At 38.5% G+C, this 18,439-nt stretch overlaps 1 non-coding gene across 1 annotated transcript; it reads left to right on the top strand.

Annotated features, from left to right (window-relative positions):
• The first annotated feature begins 479 nt into the window (after positions 1–479).
• Positions 480–600, top strand: LOC136401613 (small nucleolar RNA SNORA32). Its single transcript, XR_010750636.1, has one exon. It is a non-coding gene; the product is annotated as a small nucleolar RNA SNORA32 (small nucleolar RNA).
• Positions 601–18,439: the final 17,839 nt, after the last annotated feature.

Here is an 18,439-nt window from a genome sequence, read left to right as displayed (position 1 = left end):
GTAAGGAGGGAAGGTTCACATTTATGTCTAGATAAACTTTTTATTAACTGCAGCATGTGACAGGGATTGCAGAAAGAAAGAATAAAATATTTACTGCCTGATGACCCTCCTCATTGCTTGGCCCTTAGCTTCAAGCAGACATTGTATACTGAGTGGATAAAAATATTAATTAATTAATTCAACTCATTGATTGTTTGTCACTAAGGGCAATGTGTAATACTGCATGCTTTGGGAAGGACACATACCAATAGTAAATGGCCCCATTTTCCAGAAATTCATTCTCTGTGAAGGAGTATGACACATAAATAGATGACTCATATGCAAGTCATATAAGTTACACACCAGGTAGAAAACTCTGAGCTCTACAAGTGAGATGCAGATACAGTATTATTTGATGTGGGAGAGAGAGAAATTTGCTCTGGATGGGCAGTGTGAAGCGAAAACTTGGTAGAGCAGGTAGTATTTAAAATGGACTGAATTGATCATTACCAAGGCTTTTAGAATGCAGTTTCTCATTTGCTGTGGACATGACCACAAAACATTTTCCCATTAGGTTTTATTTCTGCTACATTGCTAGCATTCAGCCTATTGGGATCATTTAAAAAATAAAATAAAATAAAATGGACTGAAGGGCACAGATAATATTTGACCATGTGGAGCTGATGAAACAGCCATTCAGGAGGAGCAATCACATGCAGGTAAGGAGACAGTGAGTGGTTCAGTGTAGCTGGAAAACTGATTGCTTTTAAGGGGAGTAATATAATAACTACAACAATTGTAGCTGACATCTAATGGACTTTTACCATGTACACAAACATTGTGCTACATGCTTTACATGCTTTGTATCAATCTATAAGACAGGTATCTTTATTCCATCTTACAGATGGGAAAACTGAGGTTCAGAGAGAATACTAACTTGTCCAAGGTCACCCAGCTAGCAAAAATGGAGCTGGGTTCCACATAGGTCTGGCTAATTCTAGATAGGCCATTTACCCCTATGCCTGTGATGGTGAACCTTTTTATAAAAACCGCCCACTTTTGCAGTGTTGGTCAACCTGGTCTCTCCTGCCCACTAGTGAGCAGTTCAGCTTTCATGGTGGGCCAATCGTGGCACTGTTTTGTTGCTCCACTACCACCCACCATGAAACTAGAAAGCCAACATCTGCAATGTTTCTGATTGGGTTTAAAGTTATATATATATGAAACCCAATTAGAATTTATAAAACTTCACTAAGCTTAAGCTTTTTTTTTTTTTTTTTTTTTTTTACTACAGAGAAAGAGAGAGAGTCAGAGAGAGAGATAGACAGGGATGGACTGGGATGCTGGGACCCAGGTTCGAGACCCCAAGGTCACCAGCTTGAGCGCGGGCTCATCTGGTTTGAGCAAAAGATATTTCTTTAAATATCTTGCTAATTATGAAGATTTTATGCTATCACTAGCTAATATCTCAAGTCATAACTGACAATATAAGATTCATTATTAATGATTATGGCTAAGTTTAGAAAAAATAATTTTGCTTTTTTTATTAATTGACATTCTGAAAGCAAACTCTTCAGTGATTTTTCCTTGTAATATGATTGAGGAAGAGCTTGTCTAAGTACAAGAAGAGATTTGTCTGTTGGCTCTGCCACTTTTTCATTGTTTGCTTGGGCTGTGTTATCTGTAGTACTTTCTATATGAAGTTTTTTCTTTTTTAGCAAGAGACAGAGAGGGGAACAGATAGGGACAGACAGACAGGAAGGGAGAGAGATGAGAAGCATCAATTTTTCATTGTGGTACCTTAGTTGTTCATTGATTGCTTTCTCATATGTGCCTTGACCAGGGGGACTCCAACTAAGCCAGTGACCCCTTGCTCAACCAGCGACCTTTTGGATCAAACCAGAGACCTTGGGCTCAAGCCAGTGACCTTTGGGATCAAGCCAGTGACCATAGGAGCATGTCTATGATCCCACACTCAAACCAGCAACCCCGTGCTCAAGCTGGTTAGCCTGCACTCATGCCAGCAATCTTGGGGCTTTGAACCTGGGTCCTCAGCATCCCAGGCCAATGCTCTATTTACTGCACTACTGCCTGGCTAGGTTTGAGGTTTCTTTATGTGAATCTTTTACAGTTCTTTCCCCCAATGATCTATCTGAAGGTTAATTCAGTTAAAATTTCATTTTGTAATGCATACATAGCTACTTAACCAGGCCAAAAACAAACAAACAAACAAAATGCAAAATGTTGTAAAATACTAAAAGTTCTAAGGGGCTAAAGATAGATGCTGCTTCCAACCTGCTTGGGAAACCACAGCTCTCTTGAGTGTTATAGATTGGATGAAAGGACTTGGTTCACCTGGACATAACATGTTTGTTAGGCTTAATTAATTTACTTAAAATATAAAAACACATGATAGCAACTTGATAGTTAAAATTCCTGCAGAATTCTATTACTGTTCAATTATCAAAACTGTACATCTTGTGCTCGCTTTGGCAGCACATATACTAAAACTGTACATCTTGCCCATTGCTTCATATGACTTAGGCTTCTGGGGAAAAAGAATACAAAAGAAGAAGGGAGCAAAGGCAGTCCAATAATGTCATTTCCTCTAGAAAAGTCAGAGATTTGACTCATAATACCTAAAAAAATTCTCCTGGAGTCCTTTTGAGTAGGAGTGACTAAATGCTGCTCTAAGAAAAAGGTGTGTTTTATATGTATAAATATTCATTATTTCCACATATTAGGGCTGAAGAACTCAAATATTTAAATCTTATTTTTATTAAAACTTTCCTCTTTGGAATCCTTAAGGTAGATAGCCCTAATATTTAAATTGGAACTTACTTCTTTCTTCATTCTACTAACCAAAGTGACACTGGGAAAATATGGGGATTATCTGTTTACCAAAGTGATATTGTTTATACATAAGCATGCTAACCCAAATGCAAGAGCATCATGTATGAAATATCTGCCTCTTGTATTATGGCCATCAAGTTTAATTCCTGCTGGGATGGTAGTTTTTTCAATTAAATTTCCATTAACTTCTTGCCTATGTGTCATTAGACACTAATTCTTACATGCGGCAAAGATGAAAGAGTAAAAGGAAATATCTGATTTATGCATCGTGTTGCTTGACAAGTAAAAGTGATGACACTTTTTAAGGTGGGAGAAAGGGAAGCCAGCAAGGGGACACGTCTTTTAGACCTGACACTGACCACGGCAAAGAGGGGTGGCAGCTGTATTTCGGGAAGGCAATTTGGAAGATAGTGATCATGTGGTGGAAGCATTCGGATTGTGAAGGCTGAGATGTGGGGAAGAGCCAGGCAGAGAGAACAGGCTTCAGGAAGCCTGTAACGCCGGCAGGGGAAGTACATGGATGGCACACTATGAGAAGAGGAGAGGAGGGGTGCTGGTCCATTGGAACAAGCAGGTATGAAGGGAGAAAGGCAAACCTCTTTAACTGAAGAAAGGAAAAATGGGGATCTTAGAGGCAACCCATTTGGTTAATATATGCATTCCTAGATGACCTAAAGTTCAAGCAATGATATATAAAATACCTGGAAGATCAAGAGGTACAAAAGAACAGTTCATGCATTTAAACATAGAAATGAAAAGCGTTCTCAGGGCACTGACAGAGACAGTGAGGAAAAGAGGTTGCAACAACAGTTTTTCAAGAAGTGAAAAGATAAAAAGACAACAACCAACCAAACAAAAATTGAAATATATGTTTGCTAATTTCTGGTGTGGAGAAATAGTAATAATTGATGCTTAAGAAGGCTAGCTTAAGAAGACTTTTAAAGAAAGACCCATATTCTTTCAAGTTTGCATGGGAGTTAGAACGAATGGTTTTTAGGGTTCTGTTACACAAATTAAAGCCAATGAGCTTAACAAAGAAAGAAAGAAAGAAAGAAAGAAAGAAAGAAAGAAAGAAAGAGAGAGAGAAAGAAAGAGAGAGAGAGAGAGAGAGAGAGAGAGAGAGAGAGAAAGGGAGGGAGGAAGGAAGGAAGGAAGGAAGGAAGGAAGGAAGGAAGGAAGGAAGGAAGGAAGGAAGGAAGGAAGGAAAGAAAGGAAAGAAAGAGGCCCTGGCCGGTTGGCTCAGCGGTAGAGTGTCGGCCTGGCGTGCGGGGGACCTGGGTTCGATTCCCGGCCAGGGCACACAGGAGAAGCACCCATTTGCTTCTCCACCCCCCCCCCTCCTTCCTCTCTGTCTCTCTCTTCCCCTCCTGCAGCCAAGGCTCCATTGGAGCAAAAGTGGCCCGGGCGCTGGGGATGGCTTCTTGGCCTCTGCCCCAGGCGCTAGAGTGGCTCTGGTCACAGCAGAGCGACGCCCCGGAGGGGCAGAGCATCGCCCCCTGGTGGGCAGAGCGTCGCCCCTGATGGGTGTGCCGGGTGGATCCCGTGTTTTACTTGAGAACACAAAGTAAAACACAAATGATTGCACATACATATCCAAATATGTATACACACATACACATTCACACTCACATGCATAGTCTAATAGTATGTATGTATTTGTATATGAGTAAGGTCAACTTTTAAATATGCATAATAATGCCTAATATGTATTGAATACTTACTATTCCATACACTGTTCTGAACATTGTACATCTTGTTTACCCATCACAATTACAATATGAGGGAGGTACTCTTTCCCCTTCCCCAGTTTTATAGATGAGAAACCAAAGCACAGAAGTTCAAGTCCAAGTTCATAAGGATGTTACATGGTAGAAGTAGGATTGGGAACCAGGCATTCCTACACTAGAAGCCATGTTTGTTACTACAATTCTCTGGAATGGCAGTTAATAAATTTTTTTTAAAAATTGCTTCAGGAAGAGGTTTAATGTTTGTATTTGAATATAGATAGCTTTGACTGTTGTTCAGAGAATATTTACCTCAACATAAAATAGTGAAGCCCTAATTGAAATAAAATAAAAAGGCTGAATTGATTCAGGAGGAACTTTTTTTTAAACTGCTAGCAAGAAACTATCACATTTTAGAAGGATCCAGAACACCAATTTAAAGTAAACTAGGCTTACCTCGGCAAGATTTCTGTTTAATTCTTGACCTTAGCTAGCACAGTATATGTATATTGTCCGTGTTCTGGAGTCGACCCCATTACTTCGTCTATGCACTGATGGTTTAAAACACTTTATGACCTTGGTCTGTACACAGTTTTGCTTTTGCTTCCTCCACGAAGGCACTGACATCTCCTAGAAACCTCACCCCCTATGTCATTGTGTTAGGAATGCATTTGGCCCCAAGTAACAGAAAATCCTGCTCACAGAAGCTTAAACAAATAGGGGTTTATTTTTCTCCTGTAGTGAGAAACCAGAAGCACGGCAGCTGTTGGTATTGGTTTAGCTGCTCAACTTTATCAGAGTTGGAGTTCCGCAGTGTTCTTGGCGTTGCCCTCATGTTTGCGATATGGCAGTTGCAGCTGCAAATGTTCCAGGCAGGCAACGTGGGGAACAGGCAGCACCAGCCATGTCTATTATCAGCAAATCTTCTTAAAAGACCTTGTGCCCTTCCTTTCTTTGCCCTCCCGGGACTTGGCTGGCACTGGGTTACCACCATCTGTAAAGCAGGTTGGGAGAAGTATTTGGGTTGCTCAGGAGTAGGAAGTTAGATACAGATGTCGACTAACTAATCTATGCAGTTTGCCCTAACATCTCAATAGACCTTCTATTTTAAGGACTGGCCTGAATTATAGAATTGTGTAATAGCTGATCAAATAACTTTCAAACTCATGATATAAAGCAACTGGAACTGAATCATCTATTTCTCTTTTACAACCCTTTGATAATATGCAGTTTGATCGCTTAAATATTTGGCCCTAAAATCTTATTTACAATATTCATTTTTATTGTTATGATGAAATGACTTCTTGAGCAAGGGTAAACTTTAATTCAGATTCAGTCTAAATGACCTCAAATTCCAAAATATTGAATTTCAAACTAGTGAAATTTTACTATCCCCCACTTACTTGAACAACGTTTACTCCTGCATCTATGCTTACTTGAATGAGATTTACAGAGCAGAGCTCAAATCAATTTACCGTTTTCATGGAACTTTAAAAAAGTTAGCATTAACTTTATTTTTATGTCTCATTTTCAATCACTAGCCTGCATTCTTGGAAATGTAAGATGCATTTTAGAATTTTGCAGCCTAACTTCCAATAGAAAAATTAACATGTTTGGTAGTTACATTTCTGCAAAAATTCAATCTATAAAATAAAATAAAAAATAGTTAAAATAAGTTGTGAAAAACAAACAATACTTTTTAAGGATAACTAATAATGGAGAGAAAGAGAGAGATGGAGAACATAGCATCCAACTATTCTTTTTGGGAGACAGATTATGGACAAAAGGGCCACATGTTTGTCATCTATATTGAGAAAGTTTGGGAGTGAAAGGGACACGATTAATGATTATGCCAGGATGTGAGGCAGAAATCGGCACAGTTTCAGGCAAAGCAGGATGGATAGTCACTGAAATTGGTCTTAGGTTTGAATTTAGGCTCAGAAGAAATTGTGGATTCATTAATCATGAGACACTTTAATCATCTATATCATGTTTTTCTGAACAATTTCATTTTGTCCAGTTTTGTATTACATGTAATTTGAAAAGAGTTGATCAAGATTTTAAAAATATGGAAAATGTGAGACTTGTATTTTTAAAATATTCAGAAACTAAAAATTATTTTTTTTAAATCAGCGCTATAGTTTTAAGTAGCAAACTGCCAGTTGATGGCAGTTTTAGCATTTTACTTTTGTAGCTTATTTTTAATAATTTATTCAATTTGAGTAATACTTATTAAAGTCATGTTATATATCAGATGATTTATTACTGTGCCCCTTAATCCTTATAATGGCCCTGTGAAGTAAGTATTCTTGGTCTAATTTAAGAAAAATTACCTCTGTGAGGATAAGTCACATGGCTGGTAAGTGGTAGAGCTTAGGTTCAAACACAAGTCTAGTGCTTAATTCCCTCATTCTATGGCTATTTTGAACATTTATACAGGTTATCTTTGCTCTGATAACTATATGCTTAAAATATGTGTTTCACTCTCAAGTGTGTTTTTGATTACATTGCTAATCAAAATTATTTTTATAAGAATGCACCTCTAATTTTATAATGGTATCAGAGGGAAAATAAAAGAGGCTGTATGGGATTTCACTTTAATGCCAATTTGATGGGAGAGATGCCAGAATTATAAACCTAAGATTTAATGACTGGAGGGAAAGTCAGCAATGCCAAAGCACTGTTGTTATCAATCTAAGTAAGATACTTTAATGTAGAAAAGCACCTTTATATCTCATAAGATTTCTAAGAGCCCTAAACTTTGCCACAATACAGCTTCATTGTAAAGTAGATGAGATATGAGACAAGAAACATCCCGTATCTACCAGAGGGTTTTAGTTCATTGTTCAAGTCTAAGACATTGCTATTGTGTAACCTAATTAATAAAGAAAGCACAATATAAAATTTAATGATAAAGATCTTATATCTTTTTTTCACATTTAAATATAAAATAATTTTTTTTAAATTCCAGGTCAATTTATCCAGTACAGAATAAAGATACTAGAAATAAATAGCAGCTGTTTAACCATGTACAACAACATTGCACAACTGTTCAAGACAGGAGGCACAGATAAATTATGCTGATAGGCTGTGAAGTGGCAACATTATTTGTGCCTTTTCTTTTAGCCATCAGTCTTGAGTTCTCCATTACCCACTCCTTTAAAATGATTCCACTGAAAAAATGCAAAATAGCTCAATCCATTCATTTTCCTTAAGTTGCTTTAAATAAAACACCAGAGCTGTAATTTGCTAATCATATTTCATCATTCATGACAATCACTGCATAGAGTTATGGTTGGTGAAATCTCTGAGTGTCTGCGTGGCTGCTATTGTGTGAAGGCCCATTTGGCAATGGAAAAATGTGTTGATCAAAAGCAATTCATAGTGTCACAGATTCTATACAGAAATGTAGGTTCTGGTAGAGATTTATTTTTATGCTATAGCTGCTCTCAATTTTCTATGACAACAACGACGACTATTGACCTAGATGTTCAAAACAGTGAATTAATCCTTCCAGTTGGGTAAAGTCCATGGGATTTAGATAAAAAGGAAACTCTTCTTTTTATACAAGTCAGCATGGTGGCTCCAATTTCAGTGGAAAATATCTCTGTTGGCTACTTAGTAATGGTCCAACTGACTGGAATGGTTAATGAGCTGTCTGGATTCTTGGTACATGACTAATCTATCATGTTGATGCTATAGTTGAGTATCTCCAATAATCCATTCACTTATTCAAAAGAATAAATAATATTTATGAGCCAAAACATTTTGCTGAATGTTTTAAAAACACATAATGTGTTTTATTTAATCTCCCAATAACTTTAAAAGGTGGGTATTATTATTTCAATGTTATAAAGAAGGAACCTAAGGTTCATAGAAGTTAAAGTCACATGCTAAAGTCATACAACTAATAAATAGCTGAACTAAGTTTGCTTTCATGTCACTGGTCTCCAAGTTCATTGTTGTCTTCTTTAGATTACATTGCTTCTCAGTAGCTGATGACACAAAGGAAGATCTTGTGGATGGATGGATGCAGTCAGCATATATAAACCTAAATTTAATTAGCAAGCATGAAGAAGTATAAAGTCAATGATCCTTGGATCAATGAATAGTCAGTCATTCCAGAATTCTCATAAAAAATGTGAACTCTTGCTGGTAGCTTGTCCAAACCTTCTCTTCAAGGGGTTCGTGTTTAGCCTTCCCCAAGTATCTAACAGCTAACAGGCATACCCAACCCCTTTGTCCCCACTGTAGTATGGGAGACTCACTTTTCAAATAGAGATGTTTACAGAGCACCTATTTTAGATCCTAACCTCACTGAGTAAACAACCATAAAGCTGGCTGGCTCAGTCTCCATTTTAGATCTTTAGTCCCTCCTTCCTTCTATGACTATTTTCATGTAGTAGTAGGGACCATGAATGTAATGAATGAGTTCTGACAGAGAACTCCTTTCTGTAACATCTCTAGTATGACATCAGATTATGTTCCATAGCACCTGAGTGTGTGTCTCATTTCTATTCCTTACTAGCCCAGTAGCTTGGTCAGCCCATTTTCTCTTTCTAAGCTTGCTAAAAATTGGCAGCCTTCTAGCTGTCATGTGAGAATGGATTGGGATGGTATAGATGAGAGAAGTCTAGAAGAATAAAATGCTCAATAGACTGAAAATATTTAGGTGCCTGCCTCCACCTTCTTATGGGGCCAGCTGCCCTTTCGACACTCACTTCCCACTGAATTGCCCAAAATAAATAAATATGAAGTAATATCAGGATCTGAAACTATTCAAAAGATTCTAATTCCAGTGATAGTGAAAATTCTTGCCCTGGTAGAATAAGGACTCTCTCTTCTTTGCTCCCACAATAACTTTTATCTCTCTGCCTTGTAGAACTTACCCATAGAATCATGAATGTCTGTTTAAATGCCTGTTTTTTCTCCTCAAGAACAGGCAGCCAACCTTCATCATCTTTTTATCTACAGTGCTCAACATTTAACCTGGCACACAACAAGCACTTGTTAAGCCAAATTCAGAGGGATCCAAAACATGAAAGACAGGAACAAGTCCGTCGTTTACACATCAAAGCTTTATTGTCTAGCTTGGCCAAGTGGTGGCAGCTCCAACAGAAATCTGAGGGAGAGCTCGCTGGCCCTTTGTTCTACCTAGTTTTTATAGTTTTGTAAGTGGGAAGTACAGAAGCAAAAATTGTAGTTAGGAGCCCTTTACCACTATTGGTTATAGTCATATGTCCTTTAATATTAATTCTGTAGCCTTTGGTACTTTACAACACCTGTGGGTGAAATGGCTCAGTGGCTCCTCATTCCCCCCTCTGAATGGGAAGATAAGACGCAGTATCTACCAAGGGGAGAGGCTGGTAGGTAGGCTGAAATGTAGGTCGACGGACCAGGAGGTTGACGGCCCCTAGCTGGCGTTTTACCAGGGTGGGATAAGCAATAATCCAGGTATTGCTCTCTTTGTTAACTGGGCAGGTGAGATGGGTGGTTAGGCCCAGCACCTGTCCCCTGGATATAAAAAAAACCCTGTTTATATTTTGGTCTCCAACAGATATTAAAATTTCAAATTTGTGTGTTGTGATTCTTACTCATTTGAATTCCCATGTTCGGATTTGGAGGCAGACTGGAAAAATATAAAATAAACAACAATAAAACAGCCAAAGCTAACAGATATTATAACAAGTGTCCTAATACAATTAAGTGATTAAAACCTATTAGATTACTAAGCAAAGTCTTAACTAATACAACAGGATTTAAAATAAAATTTTTAGTCTTAAATGTCCTTAACATGTTAATGTAATTTCACCAAGTCCATGTTGACACTATTATCGCTTCATATTATTTGTAAATGTAACCCAAGCCTACTTCAGTTTGAGAAGTGTGCCAAGGAGGAGTTACACACATTCAGGAAAAGTTCATAAGGCACTGGAGTTGTGGTCACATTTCCATGCTTTGCAGCTAGAGTCCAAGTCCCAATGACCACTGCTTCTAGCTGGTAATAATTCAGGTAGACTGGAAAAGCCATCCACAGCACGAATGGAGCCGGAGCTTCTGTTTTCTTTAAACTGGAGAGGTGAGCCCAGAGTGCCTTTCTCTGGAGCTCTGCAATTATGGCATGGTGAAGAGAACCTGTGGATACACTATCCTGGGTAGCAGAGGTAAATTCGTCTAAATTAGGAGTAAGTCCCAGCCTAAAATAGGCATGGGGCATTGAAGCAAGAGGAATAAAGGAAACACTAAATATTAAACAAAGCAGCAGAAAATAAGACTATCAACACCCACAACAGAGATCTTCGAGGGATGAATAAAAAAAAACAAACTGAATATTTAGGCAAGCATAGTAAGTAGCCCTTGTGTCCATAAGAAAGGAGATCAGTTTACCTGCTACTTGGAAGAAATACCCTAGGCTCGTCCACAGCAATGTGAGATGGGGCCGATGTCCCTGGGCACCTTTAGTCTTCAGTGGCAAGCCTCAGTAGGCTGGCAAGGTCAGGTCACAGGTAGCTGGAGCAGGGCTAGAAGAGACTGAACCCTCCCTTGGAGGAGTGAGGGAGCAGCTTACCTTCCAGTGTCCCTTTTTCCATAGTAAAGGCATGTCCCTGGTGGGGGCCGAGAAGCCTGGCAGGCTTTAGCTCAATGACCTTCCTTTCCACTCTTGAAGCAGGGCCCTGATGGGAGTCCTATGAAGTCTCTCGAGGGTGTTGGAGCCTTTATGGGTGTATGCCAAAAGCTGGTATTTTACCTGATCTCTTTTTGGCTCTGTCTGTCTTTTCTGTTCCTCTCTTGGTCATTATAGACCTTAAATGCCATGCTCAGAAGATCTCGTTGAGGGGTTTGAGGGTCCCCATCTGCCTATATAAACTTTTTCCATATACCTAGGGCTGATTGGAAAAAGACAAAACAGCATTATCAGCTGGATTAAATAAAAGAGGGTAGAAGTTTGCAGGAAGAGAAAAGTTTTGGCATCTCTTGTAGGATTTCAGAGTCTCTCAGTTGCTGAATAAACCTGTACATTAGTATTTAAGAAAAAAAATTTTTTTAAAAGGTCCGAAACACGAAGTTTTATTGGAAACAATAAAATACAGAAACAGCAGATTCTCATTTTAAAGTACAACTGACATTTCCGAGAACTTTCCTAGTACCGCACCATTTTGATTACTATTAAAAAAAACAAAACAAAGTCCCAATTCCAAAATAATTAGCAAACCTATTGGTAAACATTCTTCTCATGGTTCTAGTTATATTTTTTCTAAATTTTACATTTGCACCTTTTCAAGAATGAGTTTTTTTACACTAAAGGAAATAAACAGATTTATTGTAATAAACTTAAACATAAAAACCTGAATGTCAGAATTATATAGACCTTTCATTCAGAATAAATATTTAAAGAATAAGCTGTCCTGATGCATCTAAAATATCCATACAATAGATTAAAACAAATTTTAGCACATACTTGCACAATGCACGCTTGCAGTGGTGAGATACTATCAGAAATACAAAAACGAATCTATTTAAGTAACCCATATAACAATAACAAAGTTTTCAATGTATTAATACTATTAGAGAGGTATTATAAATTGGTACAGTAGCTCAGTGCCATGAAAGATTAATTTCGACCAGTCTTTAAAGAGAAAGAGGTAGTATGTAGTCATGTCAGACAGCTTAACTCCCGAAGCAAGTTTAGATTTTAACAGAATCTTAACTCTCTTCTATATTTACCAATGGAATCAGAGCCTTGCTTGGGGTGGCTCTTTTTCCCCCTTGTTACCATACAGATTTTTAAAGCATTTGTTGAGTACACTTTATAATATCTTTACTTCAAAATTGTAAGAAATACTTGTCTTTATGTTAACTTAACAAAACATAGTAAATGCATTTTCAAGTAACATTTCCAAACTTACTAAAACATTTTTATCCTATTAATTAACAGGCAAATGAAAGTGCACAATAAGGCTGGAAAATTCCAGTACATTATTTCCAGTGGCCATTATTTTTCTATATTATTAATGAAAATCTACACCTTTGCTAGGTAAATCACCCTGTTTTAAGCTTTGCAGCCTGAAGTTTGAAGCAGGTTAGCCAAAAATTAGCAAGTTTTAGGATTCACATTTTATTCTATTTAAATTTAAATGAGCGCGCTATATTTACTCCAATTAAAATTAGAAATTTGTAGGGATAATATCATCTTACTTTTCAATATTAAAGCCGGCATTTCTAATTCTTGCATGCAAAGACCAAACATAAATGACGATCTTTAGGCATAAGACAGTAAAGAAATAAAACGAGTTTAGAGAAAGAATAACTAGAAAAATCTGCAACTTTCCCAAACTCTTAGGTATTCCCATTTACCAAAGAGAATCAGACAATAACACAACTTCAAAAAGCATCTCAGTCTTCCAATCACTCACAAATTCCAAAAGCTGTAACAACCAGCAGCCAAAATCCATCTCAACCCTCGCTGAAAGGCAGGTCCAACCTGTGAGACACATCCAGTCCGCCACTCACGCGCACTCGCGTTCTTCACCACCCATGCGAATGGCCGCCTGCCCGTCAAAAGGGGACCATGGCTGGGCTGCACTGGTGGCCGCTGGGACCCAAGGCGGTGTACCTGGGGTGCACACTCCGCGCCACACACCTTCTGCATGCAGACTCCCAGCACCGGCCAGAGCCTTCTCCCGCCCTACCTTGGAGGCACGGGGCAGGGCCAGCTGCGAGGCCAGCACAAAACCCAGTCTGCGGGCGGCACTCAGCCTATTGTCCCTGCCGGGAGAAGGCTAGCCCTCCACCCCCCCGGAGCCAAGACCTCCAAGGGCCTGAGACAAAGGCCCTGGGAGCAGAGGGTTGCAGTGCCACAAAGTTTAAAATGGCCACAGCCGTGACACTTCCATTTTCCAAGTTACTCTCAGACTTCAAGCCTTTTATATTTACATTCCTCTGTTTCTACCTCACTCTGATTAAACAACTTATTGCTTACGGAGGAGGTGGCAGCAGTGGGCGGGAAGCTGCTCGCCCCCTTTCCCCACACTCTCTAAAAGCTTTGATGAATGCAGTGACAAAAACAGATAGACAAACAGCAAAAAAAAAAAAAAATACAAACAGCAAAAACAGATAAACAGGCGCCATCACCTGCTCTCGAGCTCGGGATATCTAAACTCAAACAGGGTTCCCTAAATGCGAGGTGCCCCCAAATCTGCCAACCTTGCATCCAAGGGGAGACAACCAAAGGCTCCTTTCGACCCGTCAGCCAGAGCTCACTGGCAAACAAACGGTCACGACCTTCTTCCACTTACCCGGGGTTGAACAAGAAAGCTTCGGTGTGCAGACTGACGGCGGCGGTCTCTCTTTTCCCGGCCAACACACCAAATATTAAGCCAAATTCGGAGGGACCCAAAACATGAAAGATAGGAACAGGTCCGTCGTTTACACATCAAAGCTTTATTGTCTAGCTTGGCCAAGCGGCGGCAGCTCCAACAGAAATCTGAGGGAGAGCGCGCTGGCCCTTTGTTCTACCTAGTTTTTATAGTTTTGTAAGTGGGAAGTACAGAAGCAAAAATTGTAGTTAGGAGCCCTTTACCACTATTGGTTATAGTCATGTCCTTTAACATGATAGGACCATGTTCAATTTGCAAGCCATACATCATTTTGGAGGAAACAAAATTTACAAATCAACACAATGGTAGAAAGGTGTCTCTTTACATATTAAAAGGCCTTCCTATATTTTCTAGTGTTCATCCACCATCTCTCTGTCCAGAGTCAGACGTATTAACCACACGCAGTTACATAGGAGAGGTAGTTTTTGTGGGGACAAATGCCTGCAAATGGCTCACTGCTATAAGAAAAGGTTTATTTTGGCTTTTCCTTTCCTGCACCTGGCTAGCCATTCACTCCTTTCCCCACAGGTGTGGTGGAATGTCTGGGAATCCATGTTTTCTTCCCCTTGCATTTACAATACAATGCCAAGGGCCATCCTGGTTATGCCAATCACACAGTACAGAGATTATTCTCACAATTTCTCTGCACACCTTAACCCAAATTAATAAAATGTTCTCCAAGCCTCCTAAAATATTAATATTAATTCTGTAGCCTTTGGTACTTTACAACACCTGTGGGTGAAATGGCTCAGTGGCTCCTCACACTCAATAAATGTTTAACAATATGAGTAATGTTTACTAAGCATTTACTCTTTGCCACTGTTTTAAATATCTTACAAATATTGATTTAATCCTCAGAATAATAAAATTATCCATATTTTATCTATGAGGAAACTGTGATGAGGTTCAGAAACATTAAGTAACCTGCTGAGTCATGTAGCTCTAAGTGGTGGGTCTGGGCTGTCTAGGATATGAACCAGGTCTTCTGACTCAAAACTGCTCTTAACCACTATACTCTCCTGACTTTAAGACATTAACACTCATTGTTAAAGCTTGGACAATAAAGGAAAATATAGCTGAGAGATAAATATTATTTTCTTTATTATTTTATATATATAATAATTCTACCACATAAATGTAACTACACTTTACATTTTTCTTTATTCTGTGGATGGTATTTTGTATACTTAAGTTTATAGTGTAAATGAACCTATAGCTTTTTTTTTTACTTTTACCATATTGCAATCATTTTTAATGATAAAAAGTTTTTGCATAAGTGGGTTGATCCATTATTTAGCCAAACATTTTCCCATAATTGGGCACTGTATTTTTCTTCATTGTTTAGGTGCTTTTCTAATTAACAGTTCTGTGCATAAATCTTTTCTAGAGATTTTATTTTTGTGTGGCTCACAAAAGGGAATATTGAAGTTTTTGATATACAATGCCAAATTGCTTGCTTCAAGGATGGCACCAATTTACATTATTACTAGTAGGGTCTGAGGAAGTCTTTGACATTGGAGAGAAAGTTTTGAAGGAGAAGAGTGCAGAGCTGGGAGGATTCTGAGGAGGGAAGAGATTGTACCAGGCAGCAGTGAGTAGCCTACTTCAGAGTGTTAAGCAGGGCTGACCTTTAACATGTCTGCTCTTCATCCACTTAGAAGAAGTAGAATGAAACAAAAGCTTCCCAAAGGGAAAATGGCATTCCATAGTCTTAGGCTGCACCTCCTTTGTCTAAGGATCTGAACTGCTCCATTCTTATTAAGTGTGGCAGGTCCTTAGGCCTTAGTTCATCAGCAGGATGATGATATTGTCCTGAATTTGACTAATGAATAATGAAATACGTTTCAAAGGCCAAAAACCTCAAAGATAATATTCTTAGAACTGTCTCTTTCTCTGTGCATGTGCATGCACATGGGAAGCATGTACAGGCGTGTAGGTGGGATGGTGGTGGAGTGGGGCATGAGGTCAGTTTGAGAACAGTTAGTTGCCAGGAAGAGAAATCAACTAGTCAAAGGATCGGCTTTACCATTTTTGAGGGTTTTCTGAGCTTATTTTGTTAGGTTTGGCACACTGCAGTGAATTTAAAGCACCACGCTGAGGCCTTTTCATTAATACCTGAGAGGCTGTCTCTAGCCCATGGCACTTCAGTACAGAAATTCTAAATATATAATTCACCAAGTGCATAACTGCATATCTTGTAAAATCTCAGTTTAAATTATCCAAGAAAAGCATTTACTTTTCTCTGCCTTTATTTTAGGCTTTGAGTGGGTTTCTTGGCCTTCTCCATCTTTTTCTCCTCTCTTCTCTTCAACTCCCTAGCAATTATGTCTTGACTGCCAGACACTCATATTTTTATTCAGGGACTCCATTTTTGTTGTCTGTCTTCACAATATCTATATTCACTTGTTTATAGCTCTCTCTCTCTCTCTCTCTCTCTCTCTCTCTCCCTCTCTTTTAATCTCAAAGATCAAGTGTGCTTTGCCTTCCTAGGTTAGCAAGAAGAAAGTGATCTCCATCAGTTTCAAAGCAGTGAACCTGGCCACGGTGAGAATGCCAGTCATGGAAGCTACAGATTATCTGTGGTAAAAAAAAAAAAAAAAAAAAAAAAAAATGACATCCTTTAACAAAAAGAATAGGAATCCACTGGAGAGAATTGGTAGCATTTTTATTGGCTTAGTGGAAACTTTGTTTTTGTCAAGAAGCATTATAATTAACACTTCAGATTCAGATAAACCTAAATCGGAGGGCTGGTTCCACTTAATAGCTTATGAATTTGGCAATGATGTCTGAGTCTCAGTTGCTTTATTTGTGAAATGGGTATAATAATATTTATGCCATAGGGTGGCTGAAAAGATTAATTAAGATAAATTATATAGACCACTCAGCACAAGGCCTGAACTATGTGGTCCATAAATGTTGACTATAATTATTTTAATTATTACTCTTATCATCATTATTATTTGTTTGACTCAAAATTTCTCACTTGCTCTATCTTACAGAAAGAACTTTTAATTTTCCTTTCTAAATGTAGCCTCTATTGTTCTGATAATCCTAACAGATGAAAGGGAGGGATATTCTTTCCTGGTAGCCAGTTAACTTTGTGATAAGAATTGCACATTTGTTGTATTTCTCCTCCTTTGCACTTGTTTGGGAGACTGCTCTCTGTTTCTATGGCTCACCCCGTTGTGTTTGATTATGGGGTTAACAGATCCACAAATGGTTAAGGAAGAATATGAAGACTCCAGAAAAAAATATTTATGAAGAAGAAAGCATCTCAGACATAAATATGTATCTAGCTTGTAATATAATCGTTCAGACGAGGACTTTGCACTGCCCCCTGATACAGGGCTAAGGGTTTGCTGATAGATTTTCCTCCCACACACACTCACCTATGATTCTTACTATAAAACAGTAACATATTAATAATAATAATAAAAAGCCCTCCCTGAAGATGCAGCCTGTTCTGACAAGTTGTTGGGCATAAACAGCAATTCTGTGTAATGTAATTTGAGGCATAGATTTTAAAAAATGTCTGTCCCAAATCTGTGGCATGCTTGATTCAAATCAGCTACTATGCCTTAACGTGTCTCCTTAGGATTTTTCTTTCATTCTTTGAGTTCATTTGCACAATTTTTTCCTTTTCTTTCCTCCCATGATCATTTTCCCACTTGCACAAAGCATCAAATGTCTCCAAGGATGGCTTCTTAATACTTACCAAAGGTTTTTATTCTGTCATTTTAGGGGGTTGAGTAAAACAAAAGAAGGTTTAAAGTCAGCAAGTAAGTTTTTTTTGTGTGTGTTTTCATCTTTTAGAATCAAGATCTTAATTCTTAGTTTTTTTGGGTCTTAATCATTTTAATAGATTGACAACCCACCTTCTTGGGCTTTTTCCTCATATAATGAACTCAGTAGAGGACAATAAACCCACTTGGTTAGCAGCCAGAACCCCAGGTTAAGTGTCTGTTTTCCATGTGGGCCACTAGCCTGGCTGGCTTCTGCATTACAGCCAGAGAAACGCTGGTCAGAGACAGGAGGAGAGTGTGAGTGGGCCCCCCATAAAGTCACACCCCCTGAACTCCAAGGATTATGAAAAGTGCTTATCCTTAGGTTGTACTGAAAGAAGTTCAATATGTAGCCTTTTAGTGGCATGGGAGGAAATCATTGTAATTTATATGAATTTGCTGCTAACTTTTGAATGCTTGGTGGTGGGTGAGTAGAGAACACAGTTCATCTTGTGGGTGAGAAACTCTTGGGAAAATGACTTGTTGGGACAGATTACATGAAAAGAGAAAACATTTCAGCCTCAATACTCACAAAGTATCATCAGTCAGAAGAGGCTAAACTGCTCTGCATAAAGAGAAAACAGGTTTAGGGGAGTTCATGTTACTCTTCTATTTGATGGTTAGAGGTGGGAAATGTGAAGAGAGACTGTTGGGAAAAGTAATACTCTCTAACCTTTATTGAGTGATTACTATGTCTTCAGGACCATTCTAAGAGGTTCCTGTG

Source organism: Saccopteryx leptura, chromosome 3 (assembly GCF_036850995.1).
Source record: "Saccopteryx leptura isolate mSacLep1 chromosome 3, mSacLep1_pri_phased_curated, whole genome shotgun sequence".
Taxonomy (NCBI): Eukaryota; Metazoa; Chordata; class Mammalia; order Chiroptera; family Emballonuridae; genus Saccopteryx; species Saccopteryx leptura.
Note: the sequence above shows the minus strand (reverse complement) of the source record. Positions and strands in the feature narration are given on the sequence as shown.